Source organism: Nannobrachium achirus (assembly GCF_963921795.1).
Source record: "Nannobrachium achirus genome assembly, chromosome: 19".
In the NCBI taxonomy this organism is placed as follows: domain Eukaryota; kingdom Metazoa; phylum Chordata; class Actinopteri; order Myctophiformes; family Myctophidae; genus Nannobrachium; species Nannobrachium achirus.
The window spans coordinates 4,552,275-4,567,275 of record NC_137826.1 but is presented as its reverse complement, the minus strand read 5'-3'; the positions used below and the strand labels follow the sequence as shown (position 1 = coordinate 4,567,275).

At 48.0% G+C, this 15,001-nt stretch overlaps 1 long non-coding RNA gene across 1 annotated transcript; it reads left to right on the top strand.

Annotated features, from left to right (window-relative positions):
- The first annotated feature begins 8,304 nt into the window (after positions 1–8,304).
- Positions 8,305–10,982, top strand: LOC308303989. The gene is made up of 5 exons (XR_013963037.1): positions 8,305–8,406; positions 8,748–8,804; positions 9,487–9,572; positions 9,890–10,004; positions 10,437–10,982. It is a non-coding gene; the product is annotated as an uncharacterized lncRNA (long non-coding RNA).
- The last annotated feature ends 4,019 nt before the right edge of the window (positions 10,983–15,001 follow it).

Sequence of the window (15,001 nt, the reverse complement as noted above, 5' to 3'; positions counted from 1 at the left end):
CCGTACGGAACCATTGTTTACTTAGATATGGAAGGATGACCTCCCACTTGGGTAATGACGCCCCCTGGCGATCATTCAGAGAAACTACTTCAGCTCCCGTACTAACGTAGGTAGGAAGGGCCTGTCACTCAAACCGGAGTGACCCGCCTCCAGGCTATATAAGCCCCCGGAGGCGGAAGTAACATCCTCTTAATACCACTCTCTGCCACATTCAGTGAAACAGAGGGGCATTACGTGGGAGGTCATCCTTCCATATCTAAGTAAACAATGGTTCCGTACGGAACCTACCGTTTACTGTCAATATTCCAGGATGACCTCCCACTTGGGATTCTTAAACTCCCCTCTAAGCCACAACCTACTCTCATACCCCCACACACCCCTCATACGGGTGAGCACAGCCCAAACGGGCGTGACCCATCACCCAGAAGGTCCCAGGCCCACCGGACCTGGGTGTGAAGGCATGAGAAAATAAGGAGAGACCCTGACAGACCGAAGTCCGCCTCATTCAACTAAATGAAAAGGACAAGTCCGCCTTATAAGTAAGACACACTATATAAGGAAAACACAGGGTCCCCCCAAAATACCCCAGGTGGCTACATGCCCACCTGTGGGAGGGGAAGATCCGACTCCTCTATGACGTAGAGGAGGCAACTGCACCCAGAACCGAATGCGCTAGCGAAGAGGATTCGATATCCAGGTGATAGTAGGCTGCAAAGGTAGAAGGCGAAGACCAATTCGCCGAAACACAAATCTCCTGAACGGAGACTCCCTTTGCCAGTGCCCACGAAGTAGCCACACCTCTAGTGCTATGGGCTTTAAGTGCCGCCGGCACTTCCACACCCGCACTAGAGTAAGCCAGCCTAATAGCATCCACAATCCACCTCGAAAGAGTGGGTCTAGACACCGGCTTTCTGACAAGAACATTGCCCATTTCCACGAAGAGCTGAGAAGAAGCTCTAGAACCAGCAGTCCTGTCACAGTAGGCCTTCAATGCCCTGACAGGACAAAGGCAATTCAGCCGTTCATCCTCCACCGAGACAAACGGAGGAGGATGAAAAGCCAGAAGAACAACAGGCTCCTTAGGAACCACCATGTTCTTAGGAACAAACTTAAGATGAGGCTTGAGCAACACCTTGAGATCATTGTTCATAAACTGCATGCACTCCGCAGACACCGAGAGAGCTTGCAGGTCACCAACTCTTTTAGCCGTGGCCAAGGCCAGCAAAAGAGCCGTCTTGAAACTCAAAAGTTTCAAAGGCATCCCTACAAGCGGCTCAAAGGGAGCCCGACATAGGCCCCCTAGAACCACCTGCAGATCCCAAACTGGGAACAAAGACCTAGTCACCGGCCTCAAACGTTCAACTCCTTGCATGAACTTGATGACCTCCGGGACTTTAGAAGGTGCCTTGCCCGCCACCCCCAGGTGACAGGCATTAATAGCCGCCAAATACCCCCTAAGGGTAGAAAATGCCAGACCACTTTTCAAGCGGTTCTGCATAAATTCCAGAATTTCCTGGGCTGACGCCACATGAGCCACCACAGGTGGAACACGCGACTCACACCAGTCCTCAAAGGCATTCCACCTTCCATCATAAGACGCCCTCGTAGAGGGCGCCTTAGCACTCTGAATGGTAGCAACCACTTCAGAAGAAAAACCGGCTGCCAGCAGGTTTAACCTTTCACGTGCCAAACCCACAGGTCTAGGACCTGCAGGTCTTGGTGGAAGATCTCCCCCCTGGCCTGACTCAACAGGTCCCTGCACTGAGGCAGCTGCCAACCCGGTTCGCAAAGGAGAGGGGCGATCGCCGATCTCCACGTGCCCTTGTAGGGAGCCACCAGGAGCATCTCCAGACCGAACCTCCTGACTCTCTCCAGAGTGGGTCGGATTAAGTCGAAGGGGGGAAACGCGTACAGTAGACCTCTCGGCCACGTGTGCGCTAAGGCGTCCAACCCCAAGGGAGGACTGCCCTTCACCGCGAAGAACAACGGACACTTCGTATTCTCCGCTGACGCAAACAGGTCCGCCACTGGCTGACCGAACTTGCGAAAAATCTGGCTCGCCACCCTGGGGTGGAGAGACCAATCCTCGTAGCGAGGACCTCCCCTGGACAGGAGATCTGCTCCGCTGTTGAGGAGACCTGGGACGTGTAAGGCCCTGATCGACTTGAGGCGCGACAAGCACCAAACCGTCAATTCTCGAGCCAGATGGTCCAGTGTCAACGACGACAGGCCCCCCTGTTTGTTGACATAAAACATGGCCGTCGTATTGTCTGTCCTGACCAGGACGTGACAATGCAAAATCCAAGGCTCGAAATGCTTGAGCGCCAGGAGTATAGCCATCAACTCCAAATAGTTGATGTGACGACCCCTCATCTCCAGAGGCCAAAGCCCCTGCGCTGTGCGCCCCTCGAAAGTGGCTCCCCATCCACTGAGACTGGCGTCTGTCGTGATCGACTTGCGGGAAACCACCTCGCCAATCGAGACTCCGCTGGTGAGGAACCCCTCCACCAGCCACGGAGACAGGGCGATCGCGCAGGAAGGGGAAACCGTAACCTTCTTGTACTTCAAGGAGGGCGGGATCCCGAGGGATAACATCCATCTTTGAAAAGGTCTCATATGAAACCTGCCCAAACGCAACAGATGTACTGCGGAAGCCATCATTCCCGTCAGTACCATGCAACTCCTGTAAGTGACCTCCTGGCCCACTTGAAAGGAGTCGAGACATTCCCGAAACCTGTCCACCCTCTCCTCCGAGAGACGGGCCGACATGTCGGATGAGTCCAGAAGGACCCCAATGAATGTAAGACGACTTGCTGGAGTCAGCATGCTCTTGCCGTGGTTGACTATGAAACCTAAGGCCTTCAGGTGAGCCAAAACCACTTGTGTGTGACGCGCCACTTCGTGGGCGGAGCTCGCTGAAATCATCCAATCGTCGATGTACGTCGCCAACCTGACGCCCTGCTGTCTCAGCGGGGCGATGGCTGCTTCGGTCACTTTCACGAAAACCCTCGGGCTCAGTGACAGACCGAAAGGGAGTACTGTATACTCGTACAGGCGACCCTCGAAGGCGAACCGTAGGAATTTCCTGTGTGGGGGATAAATCTGGACGTGCTGATAAGCATCCTTCAGATCCACTGAACAGTGGAAATCCCCTTGCCTGACCGACCGTAACATGGTGGGTACAGTTAGCATCCTGAAAACGTATTTCTTCAGGTACACGTTTAGTGCCTTTAGGTCCAGGATGGGACGTAGCCCCCCCCCCTTTTTGGGCACCAGGAAATAACGGCTCCAAAATCCCATGCGGGATTGGGTCCTGTCCAGCTCCACTATAGCACCCTTGCTTAGCAATGAGCTGATCTCTTCTCTCAAAAGACTTGCTTTTAAACCACGCGCCCTGGTATGAATAACCCTGCTCGAAAGCGGGGGTATGTCTGCGAACTGTAACCTGTAACCCCTGGTTATCGTTCGAAATACCCAATGGCTCGGGTTGCATAACTTCCACTGGCGCGCGCAGCGTGCTAGCGTGTTTTGAGCGAGAGAAACCCCACCACTGTGCTTCCGTGACGGCGGAGCTTTTTGGCGGCCGGACCGGAAGTGAGGAACCTGCGTATCCGTATCCGGAACGACCGGATGCGGAGCGCAAGGGTTCAATAGGCCGCATGGCGGAAACACCTTCTGGTTGTACCGCTTGACTAGCGGAGCTATTTTGCGGCGGGACCGGAAGTGGGGAACCTGCGTATCCGTATCCGGAACACCCGGATGCGGAGCGCAGGGGTTCAATAGGCCGCAAGGCGGGAACACCTTCTGATTGTACCGCTTGACTAGCGGAGCTTTTTTGCGGCCGGACCGGAAGCGGGTAGCTAGCGAATCCGTATCCGGTGAAACCGGAAGCGTTCGGTTTTCGCTCGATAGAGCGACAGGAAGAGCAAAGCGATTCGACTGATAAACAGACTCGCCCACAACTAAAGCATTCTCCCCTGACAGGAGAGGAACTTTTACGTTTAATACCTGCTCTAAGGCCTTTATGCTTGTCCCTTGACCCGGGCTCATAGTAGGCCGACAGAATTTCTGACTCAAGGTTAAATTCATAGCATCGCTCACGCGAGGGAAAATCCACTCGCGCGCATGAGGAACCATATAACTGTTTGACGTTAACATTACTGGTTGCTGATAAAACCTTTGACTGATTAAAGAGTCCTGACGGGACTCCATCATTCTTACAGGAGGCATGCATAAAGGAGTCATATTGTCGACGCGAGGGATATCCCACTCGCGCGCTTGAGGAACCACATAATTGTTTGACATTAACATTACTGGTTGCCGATAAAACCTGTGATTGATTATCGAGTCCTGACAGGACTTCATCATTACTACAGGAGGCATGCACGATGGGGTCGTCTGTGCTAGTGCGAGAGAGTTGGACAGAGACAGACTTTGCTCTTTCAACATTTTTATTGTCGACACAGGAGGCATCAAATTCCACATTTTCATTTCCCCGACACGGGGTACCGAAAAACGCCCTCGTTTGGGGGGAGGGGGACCGAGAGACACCTCGGACCCCCGCCCCAGCACAATCCCCCTCTTCCGAGTGTCATTTGCGCTGTCCCCTACCGCGGCCACCGCGGTAGGAAGACTGCTGCCTGCCATACTTGGACGGGCGGCGCGGCTGAGCGCGCTCGGGAACCACAACCTTGCTGCGGGGCCTGTCAGGCGCCCTGGCTGCAGAGGCTCCCCTGGAGGAAGACGAGTGCTTCTTAAAAGAAGCAGAGCGGCCCCTTTCCTTGACGCGGGAGGAGCGGGACGCCCTCCTAGCTTGCTGCGGTTCTTCCTGTGGCACTGTGGTGGACTCGACGATGTCCTTAGCCGCCTTGAAGAAGGTAACTCTACCCTGCAGCAGCTCCAAGCCCCCACCCATGAGGGTGGTGGGACTGTTCTCCATGTTAATGAGAGACTTGTACATCTCCCCGCGAGGACCTAGAGGCTTCTCGCCCACGTCCCTCTTAGGCTCGAGGTCGACATAGTCGAGCCAGCGGGCTCTCTCAGACTGGAGGTTGTAGTCCATGGACCTGCCCATCCACTTAACCGCATGCCAATTGACCTTCAGCATGATGTCAAATAAAGTGTTCAGTTCAGCTGTGTGCTCCCCCGTGGGCAGACCTTTGACCAGGTCCTTGGTGGAAGCGAGCAAGAGCTGGATTAAATTCAGGTCCTTAGCGGCCAGAGCAGCGGACCGGTAGGCGTTACGAGCCCTGTCCGACTGCAGCTTGTCCTCCAGGACAGTGAACCCCGGCGGGTTGGTGCCGACGGGGCCGACAAACGGCCCGTTTTTAGCCGTGCCTACATCCTTGTACTGGGGTCTGACGGAACCCAGAAAAGATTGTGCCAACAGGTGGTCCAGGTTAGGGCAGGTGGACATGCCTGCCTCCGCACCGCCCACCAAATCCAACACAGAAAAAGGCAGCTTCCTGGGGTCTTTGTGTGTCTTCCATGAGGAATGGAGGGCCTTGGTGAAACCTTTCACCAGCGGCAGCCTGGAGAGGACATACGGGGCGGGAACCGAAGGCTCCTGCCCGGGCATTTCGTCATCATCCTCGGCCTCTTCAGAGGGGAGAGGAGGTGGCAACTCCTCTCCAACTCTGGCAAGAGCTCTCATGTAGACCGTGAGATGATCCAGCATTTCTGCTGCAGAATCGACGTCCTCTGCTCCCGCTTCACCCGCTTGACTGGCGGGTGGAGGGGCAGTGGTGCCTGAGGAGGACTGGGAGCTCCCTGCGGCGTCCAGTTGACGTGCTGGAGCCGCAGGGGCATTACCTTTCACTGTGACCGTGAGTCGAGAACCATCGCCCTCGACGGAGTCCTCCTCCTCCTCGGCCGTGTATCCAGAGTATTCAGAACCAGAACCCTCGCTCTGACAGGAGCTCAGGTCCGACTCTCGCCTGAAAGTCTGGACTGTTTTGGTGATGCTCACGTCGAGGGGAACGTCCCCGACGGTCACATCCGAGCGTTTCTTTTTGGGCACCGCGCCCGAAGGGGAAAAGGCTACCGGAGGGATGTTAGCCTTCTTGGTCGCCTTCTTAGCGGCGACTTCACCAGACCCGCCAGCTCCAGTGACAGTGGAGCTAGCTGCGGTCGGTTGCGCGGCAGGCGGTGTCTCATGTAGCACGGCGCCATCTTGACTTGGAATGGCGCGCTGTTTGCCAAACGGATCTCCTGAAGGCAGCGCCGCACCTTGACCAACGGTGCGGGCCGCCTGGGGAAGGAAAGACTGGGCTGTGGGGTTGAGAGCAGTGGACCCACCTGGTGGAGCGCAGGCCCCGAGGCCTGCCCTGGCTAGGTAGAACCGGTGTACCAGTACATCGTGGTCGTAGGCCACGCAGAAGTCACAGAAAGGTCCTGCTCTCCCCTGAGGACTCAGTGCAGAGAAGGCGTGTGCAACGCCCATGCAGCCGACACAGAGAGGGTGAAGATCCTGTCCGTCGATGAGTCCTGGACAGCCTGGACATTGCCTCGGCAGGAAGGCCAGAGGATCCATGGCGAAGCACTGTAGATAGAGTTAACCAGAAGCAGACGAGCTAACAAGCTAACGGCTAAGGCTAGGCCACGCTTGATTCGGGCAGGGCCTGAACAAGCGGTAAGCAGTGTAGCTAACGTTAACAAATAGCAGACGAGCTAACAAGCTAACGGCTAATGCTATGCCACGCTTGCTTCGGCGGAGGCCTGAACAAGCAGTAATAATCCTTTGTTATAGAAGGAAATAACCGTCGTTTTAGGACGGGACAAGAATAAGTATTCTTAAGTACGGGTTAATTCAACACTCGCCGGTGGGCGACTCCAATGCCACCGCTTTAGGCTAATGCGCGAAGAATAATAATACAAAGGCTGAGTTTCAACTTATCTGAATGTGATATCGCAGAGAGTGAAAAGAGGATCTTACTTCCGCCTCCGGGGGCTTATATAGCCTGGAGGCGGGTCACTCCGGTTTGAGTGACAGGCCCTTCCTACCTACGTTAGTACGGGAGCTGAAGTAGTTTCTCTGAATGATCGCCAGGGGGCGTCATTACCCAAGTGGGAGGTCATCCTGGAATATTGACAGTAAACTAGCTGTGCTCTCGTTCAGACTTGTTCCAGCAAATCGTGTGCTGCAGCAGCCAGCCGGCTGGGCGTGGAGCTTCGCAGCCCGACGTAGGTGCTACAAGTGGGGCGAGCGCCCCGGAGCTGCCGCTGAAAGTGTGTTCATGTCTGTAATATATTTTCTTAACAGTTTAAATGTAGGCCTATGTGTGTTTCCCTCACACGCCACTTTAAAGTTGTACTATGTAACTTTTTTTATAAAACAAATCTTAAAATTCTCCTAACTATTAAATCACAAAAGTTTTAGAAGATCCGCGCCGTGAATTTCAGCCTGTAAAGCCTTCTCTGTATGTAAACTGAGATCCTTGCCGTGGACCGGATCTCGCGCCAAAATTGCGTCATCACACTACCGGCCAATCACAGCGAGGGTTATACAACTGCCGGCCAATCACAGCGCATCTTGAAGTGGGGTCGCTATGGCAGCCATATTTGTTGTCGCCCGTTTGTACACACAGAAAAATAATGGTTCTTAAATGGTTCTTTAAAAGGCTATATGGTTCTTTAAAGAACCATCACCTACTAAAGAACCATTTTATTTAACAAATGGTTCTTCAGATTCCTCACATGGTTCTTTGGGATTTAAAAGGTTCTTAGGCCTATATGGAGGTTACAGTATGTATTTTGCAACTGTAAATTATAACCTACATATTAATTTAAAACAATTAAAATTTTCAATGTAGGCATTCAGCAGATGAAGAGATGGAAAGATAGAAGATAAAAAACAACATCCTATATTAAAATTGTATTAAGGAGGACCTTTTAGCCAGCCGGCAGGTTTATCTCTGATGTCACTGACTCAGCCATAACCATGCAACTACACCCAAATATGAAGTGTATCTAACCTAAATGTGTTGTCATGGCATCAGGTGCAAACAAATCAGTCTGCTCCATATATGGGTACAAAAGGTAGCATGCCCATATAGGCCTATGGATATATACTCCATCTATAATATAATTTTTCAAATAGGCCTGTCTAGAATCTAATGTTTTAGGCTGTTATATATATATATCTCTCTCTCTCTCTCTCTCTTGCGTGCGCACGCACGCACGCACGCACGCACACACACACACACACACACACACACACACACACACACACACACACACACACACACACACACACACACACACACACAAAACAGCGGGCCGACATTATGTCGGCCCCGCCCACTTTTTCCTTCTCTGTAGGCTACTGAACTGCGTCACGTCTCCTCACGAGTTGAACTGGAAGTTGTTAGCTCCATTCTTCAACATTTCTTTCATTCTGGAAGTAAGGTAAGGTTTTTTCGACTTTCAACATGTTTTAGTTGACGTTAGAATGTTCCACTGCCATCATGCAGAACGAGCAGTAGTTACATTTGTTTGTTGTTTGTTGCCAGGGCAGAGGGAAGAGTCAACATTACTGTTGGTTAGCTTAGCTGTTAGCTGCAGCTGCTAATTCAATTGACTGTTAGCTGAAAGCTAAGAAGGCATGTAGTTGAACATTTGATGTAAACTAGCTTAAAGTCAAGTTTAGTAAAGTTGTTGAAGGCATTTGGAGTAATGTGTGGTCTGTGTTATTTAAATGACAGGTCAATGTGTTTTTTGGGGGAAATTGACTCTGTATTTCCTTCCAGAAAGTGTGAAGGGATTTGCTGGCAGCAAATGAAGACAAGATACTGTGAGAAAGCAAAGTAAGTTATCCTGTGGAGTGTGTGTGTGTGTGTGTGTGTGTGTGTGTGTGTGTGTGTGTGTGTGTGTGTGTGTGTGTGTGTGTGTGCGCGCGTGTGTGTAACAATGACACATCCACAAGATAATGGCACAAAATAATTAAATGTCAGTAATATGGAAAATTCTGTGTGTTTAGATTATAATTTATGTATGTTCATATCAATGGTGAAATTGATGTTTGACAAGTATTGGACTAATGTTAAATATAAACATTTTGCTGACCCTACTGTACATTAAAGGACAACCTCACCACTTTTCAACCTATCTTCATTTAATTGGTCCTCACTAATGTTCATGATAGCAAAATTCATAGAACTCCATCTAATGGGGAATCAAAACAAATAGAAACTAGGCTTTGCATTCTTGAAAAGTTGCAATGTTATAATGGAAGCCATTGTTTTCACTATAATAAAAATGTAAATATAAAAAAAAGAATAATCTTCCAAACAATGACATTGGTAGATGGATTTCTGAACTGCCAAGTGGGTCATCATCATCATCATCAAAAGTGGTAATTAAGGTTTATGCAGTATAGTATAAGATGACTTAAAAGGTAACAGTATATACAATTCTGAAGTCAATTTAATTTACATTTTAAAAGAATGAATGCAGCATTTTTTTTTTTTTAAATCATTTCAAGAGTAGCTGCCGCTGCCAGGAAGGGTTCAGAGGTCAGCAGTGTAAGCTGGGACAGGCCACCGCCATCAGCATATGTCTGCTGCTATTCTATGGTAAGTGGAGGAAGGGGTCACTGTGTCCTCACTGAAATTACACAGTATTACAAATGTAACCAAACTAGAGGTTCTGCTAGTATCTAGTAACTAGTAGCGTAGGCCCTCACATTCAGTAGGCTACACTATCGCTCTGAACACAGCACCACCAGTTCTTCAGTAAAAGATTAAAGCCAGGTACTTAGAAACATCCTCATCTTTGGTTTTGAACTGCTGTTATTCTGGTTTATCCCCAGCATCATGCCGGCACTATCCTTTTGCACATACTGTCTTTTACCCACAATCATTGTGTGTGTGTGTGCATGTGTGTGTTGCAGCTGTACTGGTAGCAGTGACCGTATGGAACCAGAAAGGCAGTCGTCCCTGCTGAGCACGAGAGCTGGGAGGATATCAGACAAAACATCCTCGACTACAACGTTCTGCATACAAAAGGTATTGGCATAAAATAAACAATTTCAGAATCATATAAAGTATTTGTATCATGACATTGGATGTTGGATAAGGGACACGGACCCCAAAAGGGCTGAGAAACAACACTAGATGCATTGAAATCAGATTGGAGCAATCTGTTTCCTCAATTGTAATTCTAAATGTAAACAGGATAATAAATGCACTAATTGTGCATGCACACCTGAATCACATACAAGGTTTATTTTAGTATTGATGTCAACTCAGAAATTTTAACTCAAGCCTTTTGGCCCCAGAAAGAGAAAGTGAACATTTAGAACAGTAAGACTAGGAGGTGCTGTTATTCCTAGCGTCTAGCATCCACACAAACCTACTGCTAACCATTTTCCATTTTGTATGAAAAGGGACAGACTTAACTATCTTAAATGTGACTAACTGAACCTCCCCCTTCTTCAGAACGTGTACGACAGTGTCCCCTGTGCTCCAGCCTGTCCCAGTCGTCCGGCTCATCAAGTCCTCCCATGGCTCCTAGGAGGATGTGCACCCGGCTGGCTTCTCCTGCAGCAGCTTGGGTGCCCTGTACCTCAGCATTCCCCACCACCATCACCACACGGCAAACAGCAGCTGCACTAGTAGTGACGCTGCTTACGACGCCAACAAAACTGGCCACGGCACGAGCGGGGACGTGAATGACGCCAGCTACGTGGATGTCGCCCATGCAGGACGGCAGTCCCACATCGACTTCAAGAGCTACGTGGCGCACACTGCTTCAGCAGTGTTGGGATTGGAAGTCTCATCAAAGATGATGCACAACCAACAGTCAGTGACTTGTTCCTTCAAGAACTTCCACTGAACTTGCAGGCTCATTTTAAAAACTTGGAGGTACCCATTGCTGTTGATGAGAAGCTCTGGAAGAGTAAACACATTGTTTTGAACTCTGTCAAGTATGCGGCTGGAGCCTGTATGAGGTGGACTTGCTTTGTATTCTTCTTTTTTACTTGCACAGCACTTAAGAGATTTAAATGTTTTGAAACTGTTGTACTGATGTTAAATTTTGATTAAATGATGATTTGATTAAATTCAAAGAGTTATAACTAATCTCGTGTTCATCTTTTCCAACAAATCTGATATATTTTAAAGTGTAGTGAAACATTTATTACCCTAAGAACCACTTCTTTAGCTGGAAAACCATTTTTTAGCTGAAGAACCATTTTTTTTGCTGAAGAACCATTATTCAAAACATTTTCCAAAAGGTTCTTCAGAGAACCTTTTTTTGACATGGTTCTTTGAGGAACCAAAAATGGTTCCTCAAAGAACCATTTTTTGATGGTTCTTTGAAGCACCTTTAATGGTTCTTTATCGAACCATTCGAATAAATGGTTCTTTAAAGAACCTTGGTGAAAAAGGTTCTTTGTGGAACCAAAAATGGTTCTTCTATGGAATCACTCTGAAGAACCATTTTTGGTTCCAGTTGGAACCTTTTTTTTTCTGTGTGTACCATCCCTTCTCTAGGTAATTTCGCCTACCAGGCAGGGTGAAGGAGTCCGTATCTCTGGAATTACTGAACGCACAGGAACAAGGGACCCCTTAAAAGATAGATCTCAGCGAGGTGGAGGCAGACGCGGGGGTCTGAAGGTACGAAAAACGTCCGAAAGACGCGGACGCGACCGCGGTTTGCTATAGGGCTAATGACCACTAGTTGGGCATCTTACACAGTATGGCTTTAACTAAATAGCAGATGTACAGACACACTCACAACGGCGACATGAACTTGGTGCCACGCTGTGAGCTTGCCAAGCCACGGTCACCGTTGTGTTTGTGTGTTTACCTGCCGCCCAGAGGCTCGCGTCAGCGGGGCTTTGGTGTCATGTTTAGTCGGCTGCTTTAACGTTCGCATGCCGGTTCAAAACACCCGGCGCGCGGGGAGGACTTCCCCCGTTCCCCGCGACGAGTTTTACAGACGGCCATACGGGTCCATTTGGTTCCTATATCTATCATTTAGCTATGGACCACAGCTGGAACCCACTTTAAGAACCGCAGAAAATCCTTCTCAGTGTAGGCTATGTATCCACGCCGGGTCCATTTGGTTCTTAACTTGCCTGGCGTTGCCAGCCTCTATAACACACTTCGTTTTGGGAAGAGAGTCTGGGATGAAAGTTCTTAACTATCAATGCTAATAATTACACTGGGGAACGTTTTCTGCTCGGCTAAAAGATCATTGGTTCTCAAAGTGGGGTCCGGGGACCCCCAGGGGTCCTTGAGGGAGTTCTAGGAGGTCCCCAGCTTAATGATAGTGAGGAAAATGGACCCTTATATGGGTATGTAACTCAGAACCAAATGGACCCTAACAGGTGCATTTTGTTCCATTTGTACATTCTGAGAATTAAATTAACATTCATTTTACAAAATATATTGGAGTCTCAGTGATAGAGATGCAGTAGGGGTCTGTAGCCGAATGCATGTCAAACTGGGGGTCCTTGAAATGGAATCACAACATCTTCTCTTATGGGGGTCCCTGGCATATCTTTTCAAATGGGGGTCTGCTGGCTGATTTCGGGGCTCACAAGTTTGAGAACCACTGCTGTAGATATTCGACGGGTGACACCATCAGATTAATGAATGATTAATGAAATTAGCCTACCTGGTGTTGTGCAGTAGCTTATTAAAAGTAATTTCCGTCAGTCCCCCAAAAATACCCTGGACTTTAGGTGTAGGAACTCTTCTTGTAATCATTGAGTATATGTCCTTAAAGCCATACTGTGTAAGATGCCCAACTAGTGGTCATTAGCCCTATAGCAAACCGCGGTCGCGTCCGCGTCTTTCGGACGTTTTTCGTACCTTCAGACCCCCGCGTCTGCCTCCACCTCGCTGAGATCTATCTTTTAAGGGGTCCCTTGTTCCTGTGCGTTCAGTAATTCCAGAGATACGGACTCCTTCACCCTGCCTGGTAGGCGAAATTACCTAGAGAAGGGATGGTACAAACGGGCGACAACAAATATGGCTGCCATAGCGACCCCACTTCAAGATGCGCTGTGATTGGCCGGCAGTTGTATAACCCTCGCTGTGATTGGCCGGTAGTGTGATGACGCAATTTTGGCGCGAGATCCGGTCCACGGCAAGGATCTCAGTTTACATACAGAGAAGGCTTTACAGGCTGAAATTCACGGCGCGGATCTTCTAAAACTTTTGTGATTTAATAGTTAGGAGAATTTTAAGATTTGTTTTATAAAAAAAGTTACATAGTACAACTTTAAATCCATATGCAGAGATTAAATGTCGACAATAGCCTACAAGTGTGAGACATAGGCTCATTAGGGTGACATAGGGTCTTTTTTTTTGCCTTGTATCCTTTTGTATTCTAATATATTTTTTCCTTGAAAATAATGAATGGCAGAAAAATACTGGAATGTGCCTGAATAGAGAAAACATATATTGCTAATCAGGTAAACTGAACATTTTGGCAAGATTTTTGATGTTAATTTTTTTCCCTTTTTTTTTTAACTGTACCAAACAGTATAAATGTTATGCCACATAGGCACTTTGTAACTGATTGTTTTCTAATGTCAACCTGTACTGGCTGGGCATATATGTGGGCATAAATAAATTGTGTGTGTGTGTGTGTGTGTGTGTGTGTGTGTGTGTGTGTGCGTGCGTGTGCGTGTGCGTGTGCGTGTGTGTTTTACGATAGGTGATACCGGCATACTCGGAGGACTGTTGGAGACCCTGTTGGAGATTTTACTTTGGTCTCCAAAAATAATATTCATTGTAAGTAAACACATAATGGGCTACACCAAGTCTTTTTTTTATGTCAGATGTATGTAAGTTCATAAAGTCAACATAAGAACATCTAAATGCATTTGAAATGTTATTTTCAGGATTCCAATAAAAAATGGATACAAATAATTACATTATTCCAATTCAATATTAGCAAAAATAGCAGATCTACAAGCTCAAAACTGTGACGTGTTTTGAGCTTGTAGATCGATTCTTTTTTGCTATTTTTTACATTATTGCAATGTGGCCACCTGGAGTGAATGTGAAAATATAGTGGCCCTCTCCATCATCAAAGTTGCCCACCCCTGAGTTAGGTGATCCAGCAGCTCTCTAACAGTGTTCTTTTTCACTGTAGGTAGCACCACGGCTTGCTCTGGAGGACTCTCCAACCGGTGAAGATTGACAACGGCGACACAACAGCGACACCGCCCATCCTTCACTGCGTATGTTTCCTCGTGTGTAGACAGTACTGAACCTTATATGGGTATGTAACTCAGAACCAAATGGACCCTAACAGGTGCATTTTGTTCCATTTGTACACTCTGAGAATTAAATTAACATTCATTTTACAAAATATATTGGAGTCTCAGTGATAGAGATGCAGTAGGGGTCTGTAGCCGAATGCATGTCAAACTGGGGGTCCTTGAAATGGAATCACTGTTAGAGCTGTAAACATCTTCTCTTATGGGGGTCCCTGGCATATCTTTTCAAATGGGGGTCTGCTGGCTGATTTCGGGGCTCACAAGTTTGAGAACCACTGCTGTAGATATTCGACGGGTGACACCATCAGATTAATGAATGATTAATGAAATGAGCCTACCTGGTGTTGTGCAGTAGCTTATTAAAAGTAATTTCCGTCAGTCCCCCAAAAATACCCTGGACTTTAGGTGTAGGAACTCTTCTTGTAATCATTGAGTATATGTCCTTAAATCCATATGAAATGCTTGTGCTTTCACATGTGCAACATTGTTCACATTTTCTTGCTTTTAATTTCTCCACTCCCTTATATATATTCTGTAGGAAGAGAGGCAGAGTAAGGCTTTTTGCCCTGTCTCTCTCTTTTTCCCCCCTGGATGTGTGGTCAATCTAGGAAATACTTTACTTCACATTGTTTTTACAAGTGTGAGACATAGGCTCATTAGGGTGACATAGGGTATTTATTTTTGCCTTGTATCCTAATATTGTATTCTAATATATGTTTTCCTTGACAATAATGAATGGCAGAAAAATACTGGAATGTGCCTGAA